The sequence below is a fragment of the Bison bison genome, unplaced genomic scaffold, assembly GCF_000754665.1.
Source record: "Bison bison bison isolate TAMUID 2011002044 unplaced genomic scaffold, Bison_UMD1.0 scf7180017864489, whole genome shotgun sequence".
NCBI classification, from domain to species: domain Eukaryota; kingdom Metazoa; phylum Chordata; class Mammalia; order Artiodactyla; family Bovidae; genus Bison; species Bison bison.
Window position 1 is genome coordinate 10,150,099 of NW_011495048.1, and position 6,309 is coordinate 10,156,407.

Here is a 6,309-nt window from a genome sequence, read left to right on the forward strand (position 1 = left end):
TGGATGGCATCACCGACTCAATGGACGTGAGTCTGGGTGAACTCCGGGAGTTGGTGATGGACAGGGAGGCCTGGCATGCTGCGATTCATGGGGTCGCAAAGAGTCAGACACAACTGAGCGACTGAACTGAACTGAACTGAAACAGAAGTATTTCTGAAAATCCACGTATATCCCTTGGCAGTGGTGGTATTCTTTCCCTCTTCCCCAGTGTTAACCATTGTCCTTGCTTTTCTTTAAGGTTTTGCCATATATTTATATCACTAAATAATATATGCTTTTGAACTATTGTTTTTTGCATTGTTTGTGAGATTCAACGATACTATGAATATATCACAATTTATCACTTCTATTATTTATAAACATTTAAGTTGGGTTTCTTTTTTCTGTTACAAATAAGACCACTCTGAGCATGCTTGTACTTTTCTCCTGGGATCAAAGTAAGAAATGTTTTCTGGGCACCCCTGAGATGATCTTGGTGGGGGTGGAGGAGGGGATCTGAGAAGTCAAAACTGTTTTCATAATAATATAAAGATTTTTTGGCTTTTTTGCTTTCATAATCTCATTAAGTCAATGGTGAAGTTTTCCTCCAACTACATGAGATAACACAGACATGCAGAAGCAGATATGAGAATTCCAGCTGTCTTCTATTAACTCAGATTTGCAAGATTATAAAACAATGGCACTCTTCCCACTAAGTTGTTTTGTTTTAGAAAATAGTTATTTTTCATAAATGTTATTTGTTGGTTATGTAATGCATTTTTATTGTTACTTGTAAATGCATTAATAGGTTATCAAAGTCTTAGGTTTAATTTCTAGTGTGGTAAATATTGGTCAAGCTGGGATCAAGATTGCCAGGAGAAATATCAATAACCTTAGATATGCAAATGACACCACCCTTATGGCAGAAAGTGAAGAGGAACTAAAAAGCCTCCTGATGAAAGTGAAAGTGGAGAGTGAAAAAGTTGGCTTAAAGCTCAACATTCAGAAAACGAAGATCATGGCATCCGGTCCCATCACTTCATGGCAAATAGATGGGGAAAGAGTGGAAACAGTGTCAGACTTTATTTTTTGGGGCTCCAAAATCACTGTGGATGGTGACTACAGCCATGAAATTAAAAGACGCTTACTCCTTGGAAGGAAAGTTATGAGCAACATAGATAGCATATTGAAAAGCAGAGACATTACTTTGCCAACAAAGGTCCGTCTAGTCAAAGCTATGGTTTTTCCTGTGGTCATGTATGGATGTGAGAGTTGGACTGTGAAGAAGGCTGAGTGCCTAAGAATTGATGCTTTTGAACTGTGGTATTGGAGAAGACTCTTGAGAGTCCCTTGGACTGCAAGGAGATCCAACCAGTCCATTCTGAAGGAGATCAGCCCTGGGATTTCTTTGGAAGGAATGATGCTAAAGCTGAAACTCCAGTACTTTGGCCACCTTATGCAAAGAGCTGACTCATTGGAAAAGACTCTGATGCTGGGAGGGACTGGGGTCAGGAGGAGAAGGGGACGACAGAGGATGAGATGGCTGGATGGCATCATTGACTCAATGGATGTGAGTGGAGTGTGGGTGAACTCTGGGAGTTGGTGATGGACAGGAAGGCCTGGCGTGCTGTGATTCACGGGGTCGCAAAGAGTCGGACATGACTGAGCGACTGAACTGAACTGAACTGAACTGAAATATTGGTCAATATAACTCACCCAAGCAAAAGTTATTTGGCACCCTAAACAATATTTCATAGTGAAAGGGGGTCCTGAAACCAAAAGCCTTAAGAGCTGCTCTTCTAGGACACATAACGAAGAATGGAATTACTGGGCTAGTTTTGCACATCTTGGATTCTCCTATGTAATGTGACAAGTTCTCCCAAGTGGTTGTACCAAGTCACCCTCCCACCAGCAACACCTCAGAGTTCCTATAGCAGTACAGATGACCAACCTTCTCAGAAAGCCTTGTGAAAGGGGTGGCTTTAAATGCATCCACTTCTCCCCTCGGGCTTCCCAAGTGGCGCTCGTGGTAAAGAACCCACCTGCCAATGCAGGAGACAGAAGAGACACAAGTTGGATCCCTGAATTGGGAAGATCCCCTGGAGGAGGGCATGACAACTCATTCCAGTATTCTTGTTTAGAGAATCCCCATGGACAGAGGAGCCTGGGGGTGGCTACAGTTCATAGGGTCACAAAGAGTCAGACATGACAAGTGACTTAGCATGCACATACATGCACTCGTCCCCTCTGCCATCCCCTGCCCCACAGGGTTTTCCAGGTGGGCTTCCCAGATGAATCAGATTCACAGTCCACTGCCTGAGAAAAAAGTGGCTCCTTTGGCTCTGGGGACAGTTTCACCGTGAGGCTCTGAAGTCAAAGTGATTATGAAATGCCCCCACCCCATCAGGGACAGCTGTGGGCTGGGGTTCTGGACAGGAGAATGAGTTATTGCAGACTGAGGGTCTGCTTTTCCACTTTGGATCTCTTGGGAACCATGCTGATTTTAGACCTCTCTGCAATTATAAATGTGTAACTTCTTTCTCCCTCTTCATTCACGCCTTCCGCTCCCTGCTCAGAGCTTTCCTTTCCCAAGTGCACCTTGCTGGAGCAGCTAAGGCAGGTTGTCTACATATCTGTAGCCCTCACCCTCCCCAGCCTAAAAAAGACCTGAAGAGGCCATAACTGGGCCTCTGGCTCTCACAGGCTGGAAAGGAGTTTCCCAGGAGAATTCCCAGCCTTGTCCTGGAAGATGAAATCTAGAAGGCATGTTCCTGCCTCAGAAACACAGAGGTGGAGCTTTTTTTTTTTTTTTAATTTTCTTAACACCAAAAACATTTTGTATTGGGGTATAGCCCATAACAATGTTGTGATAATCTGAGGTGAACAGTGAAGGGATTCAGTCATACATACACATGTATCCATTCTGATGTGGGGCTGAGTTTTGCACTCCATGATTCCAAAGCCCTCTCAGGCTGGGACCACGAATAGTTTATCATATCCTTTCTTTGAACACAAACACGCACACCTGGGAATAACTGCATTCACAGGAAGTAGGCCAGTCTGGAAGAATAAAAACCGTCTTCATTTTCAGAAACATGTTTACCCCCAGACAGGCTTTTTAACCCGGAAGAACGCTGCTGGGCTGTGTCCATTCCCTTCAGAGCCCTCTTCCCTCCACCCTTCCCACAAAACCTCCACTTCCGTCACAAGTTGGCAGGAACTTGCTGTTCCTCAGGCCTGGGATGCCTGCCAGAGCCCTCCCGTTTTCCGGAGAGATTTTCTTCTATTTCTAAGTAGAGTTGTTTAAAATCCGGATGCCATATGGAGCCCGGCTCCTTGCCCTTCAAGTCCCACCCCCTTCCCTAACCCCTGGGCCCACAGAGCAGGCCCCTCCCCACTTCACTGTTCTTGACTTTGGAGCCAGCCAGTGTGACCACAGCCAAGCTGCTTCTGTGCAGCAGGCAGGCTCCGGCTCCAGGTCAGCGATGGGGGAAGCTGCCAGAAGAAATCTCACTGGGCAGTGAGGCTCCTGAAAGACCTACCAGCTGCCTCTTCTCTCAGGCCCCTCACTTTCTTCTCCCCCACCTCACTGTCCTAGTGTCCTCAGACCAGAGGAATCAGACCAGCTCATCTAGCCCTCAGACAGAGCCAGACTTAAGCCAGCACAGATGACAAGGAGATAGTCTAGTTGAAAAAATCAACCAAAGGAGTGTCGACAGCCTTCATTCATTTTGTTCTAATACACAGCCATTCATTCATTAATTTTCGGTCCAACAAGGTATCTACATGTACCAGCTGCTGCTCTCAGTATTGTGCCATTGTGGATCTTATGTACAACTGATGGATATTAGAGATTTAATATAGGAAGGAAAGGGGCTTCTCTGGTGGCTTGGTGGTAAAGAATCCGCCTGCCAGCACAGAAACTCGAGTTCGATCCCTGGTCTGGGAAGATCCTACATGTCTTGGAGCAACTAAGCCTCTATGCCACAACTACTGAGCCCGAGCTCTAGAGCCTGCGAGCCAAAACTACCAAGCCCATGTGCCGCAACTGTTGAAGCCCACGCTCCACGACAAAAGAAGCCTGCCCACCACAACTAGAGAGTAGCTCCTGCTTGCTGCAACTAGTAGCCCCTGCCGAAGTAGCAATGAAGACCCAGCTTAGCCAATAAATAAACATTTTAAATATATATATATATAGGAAGGAAGGAATAGGAAGCCATTGGAAAAATTATAATTAAGAGAATAATTAGAGGCTGCTCAGCCCCAGATCTGAAAATATCCTTTGACCCTATTGCAAACTTATCGGTGCATCTAGGGTTCACCAGGCCTGAAGTCCAGATCTAGCAATCAGGAAGGCGGAAAAACCCACCAAGAATGTAATGGCAAAGGGAGTGGGGAACTAAAAATGTAGCTTTGAATTTCCCCCAACACATACACAGAAGGAAGTGAGCCATCATCGGGAGCTTAGAGGGGAGGGCCCTGGCCCCCAGCAGCCGCAGAACCCTTTGCTCAAGTCTGCAGAGCTGCTGGCAATTAGAGGATCTCCCCCAAGTGGGGGAGGGGCCCTCGGCCTCCTTCCCTGGTGCTGCTTTTCTGGTTGCTACAGGAGCTGTGGGTGTGCTTAGCCACTCAGTCATGTCCGACTCTTTGCAACCCATCAGGCTCCTCTGTCCATGGGATTCTCCAGGCAAGAACACTGAAGTGGGTTGCCATTCCATTCTCCAGGGGATATTCCCAACCCAAGGATCGAACCCAGGTCTCCCACATTGCAGACAGATTTGTTACTGTCTGAGCCACCAGGAACGAATCCGTATACCTACAGGTCACCCATGGTGACGGGTTGGGCAGGGGATCCAATAAGAAACAATCGCTGCTGTTCTCCAGAGTCGTAGTGAGGTCCAAGTCTTTACAAATCAAATTCAGTTTTCCACAGTGAACTCATCGTCTGTGTGGGAGACTTTATCTCTGTTCCTGATGAATTTTTCTTGAGCAAGGCCTTCAACATTTGGCTTTGAGTTTCTCTGTGTCCAGCTTATCTGTCACATGGACAGTGATCTATAAATACACATTCATTCATTCAAGGAACATGCACTGGGTGGCAACCACGGCCAGGGCCTGTGCAGGATGCCGAGAATGCTATTTTGGAGAAGTATGGGTCCTGCCCTGAGGGTTGTGATGGGAGAGGCAGGCACCTGAGAAATGCTCTCATGGAGACATTAGTGAGCCAAGTGTCTGGGGCAGACAGGAGGGCACTCCTGACTCTGCGGGGGTGCATCTGAATCTTCACCCAGCATCGACTGCACTGCACTAGGCATTGGGATCTCAGCGGGCTTAGCTTAGGATGGATGGTGAGCTCATTCAAGATGAATGAATAGAACTCGGAAGGCAGGCTCCTGATGGGGAAGGAGCCAGGAGCTGGTGGAGTGAATGACTTGTGCAAAGGCTGAGAAGGGGAAAAGGGCAAGGTTCACAGCGTGCCAAAGAGTAGTTCCCATGTCGGAGCCTGAGTGTGGGGGTTGGGAGGTGGCCTGACAAGGAGAACTTGGGAGTGGAGAGGCCAGAGGGTGTGTGTGGAGGACTCGCCAAGAAGAGTTTGGACTTCGCTCTATAAGAAGAAGGAACTATGGAAGGTTTTGAAAGCATGACACGATCAGATCAAGAGACACACTCGCATATACATACATATATATATAATATATGTATTACACAAACAGCTACACACATATGCTGCTAAGTCACTTCAGTCGTGTCCAACTCTGTGTGACCCCATAGACGTCAGCCCACGAGGCTCCCCTATCCCTGGGATTCTCCAGGCAAGAACACTGGAGTGGGTTGCCATTTCCTCCTCCAATGCACGAAAGTGAAAAGTGAGAGTGAAGTCGCTCAGTCGCGTTCGACTCTTAGTGACCCCATGGACTGTAGCCCACCAGGCTCCTTTGTCCATGGGATTTTCCAGGCAAGAGTACTGGAGTGGATTGCCATTGCCTTCTCCACTACACACATATAGATACCTATAAAATACACTAAAATATCTAAATATTCTAAACATATATATACTTGAAATACATATATTTCACTCCTATAAATCTAGATAAATCATTTTTTATGTTTTTCTTTCTCTGTTCACTCTCCCTCAGGCAGTCAGAGGCCTGCACATTGCCCAGGAGAATTATAATGCTCTTAGCAAAAACATAGAGAGAAAAACACAATTAATATTCAGTTGGGGTTCCCCCTCCTTTTCTTCCAAATGATGCTCTTGAGAATCAATAAGCAAGGCTCTAGGAAAGTGAATTGAAAAAGAAGGGGAGAGGGGAGGGGGGCAGATGACAC

The 6,309-nt window shown here is 46.5% G+C and overlaps 1 long non-coding RNA gene across 1 annotated transcript in view; it reads right to left on the reverse strand.

The window, feature by feature from the left end:
• Window positions 1-2,012, reverse strand: part of LOC105005344 — a 96,311-nt gene extending 94,299 nt beyond the window's left edge. The window contains exon 1 of the long non-coding RNA XR_827308.1: window positions 1,931-2,012. This is a non-coding gene — a long non-coding RNA (uncharacterized LOC105005344). The remainder of the gene's footprint in view (window positions 1-1,930) is intronic.
• Window positions 2,013-6,309: the final 4,297 nt, after the last annotated feature.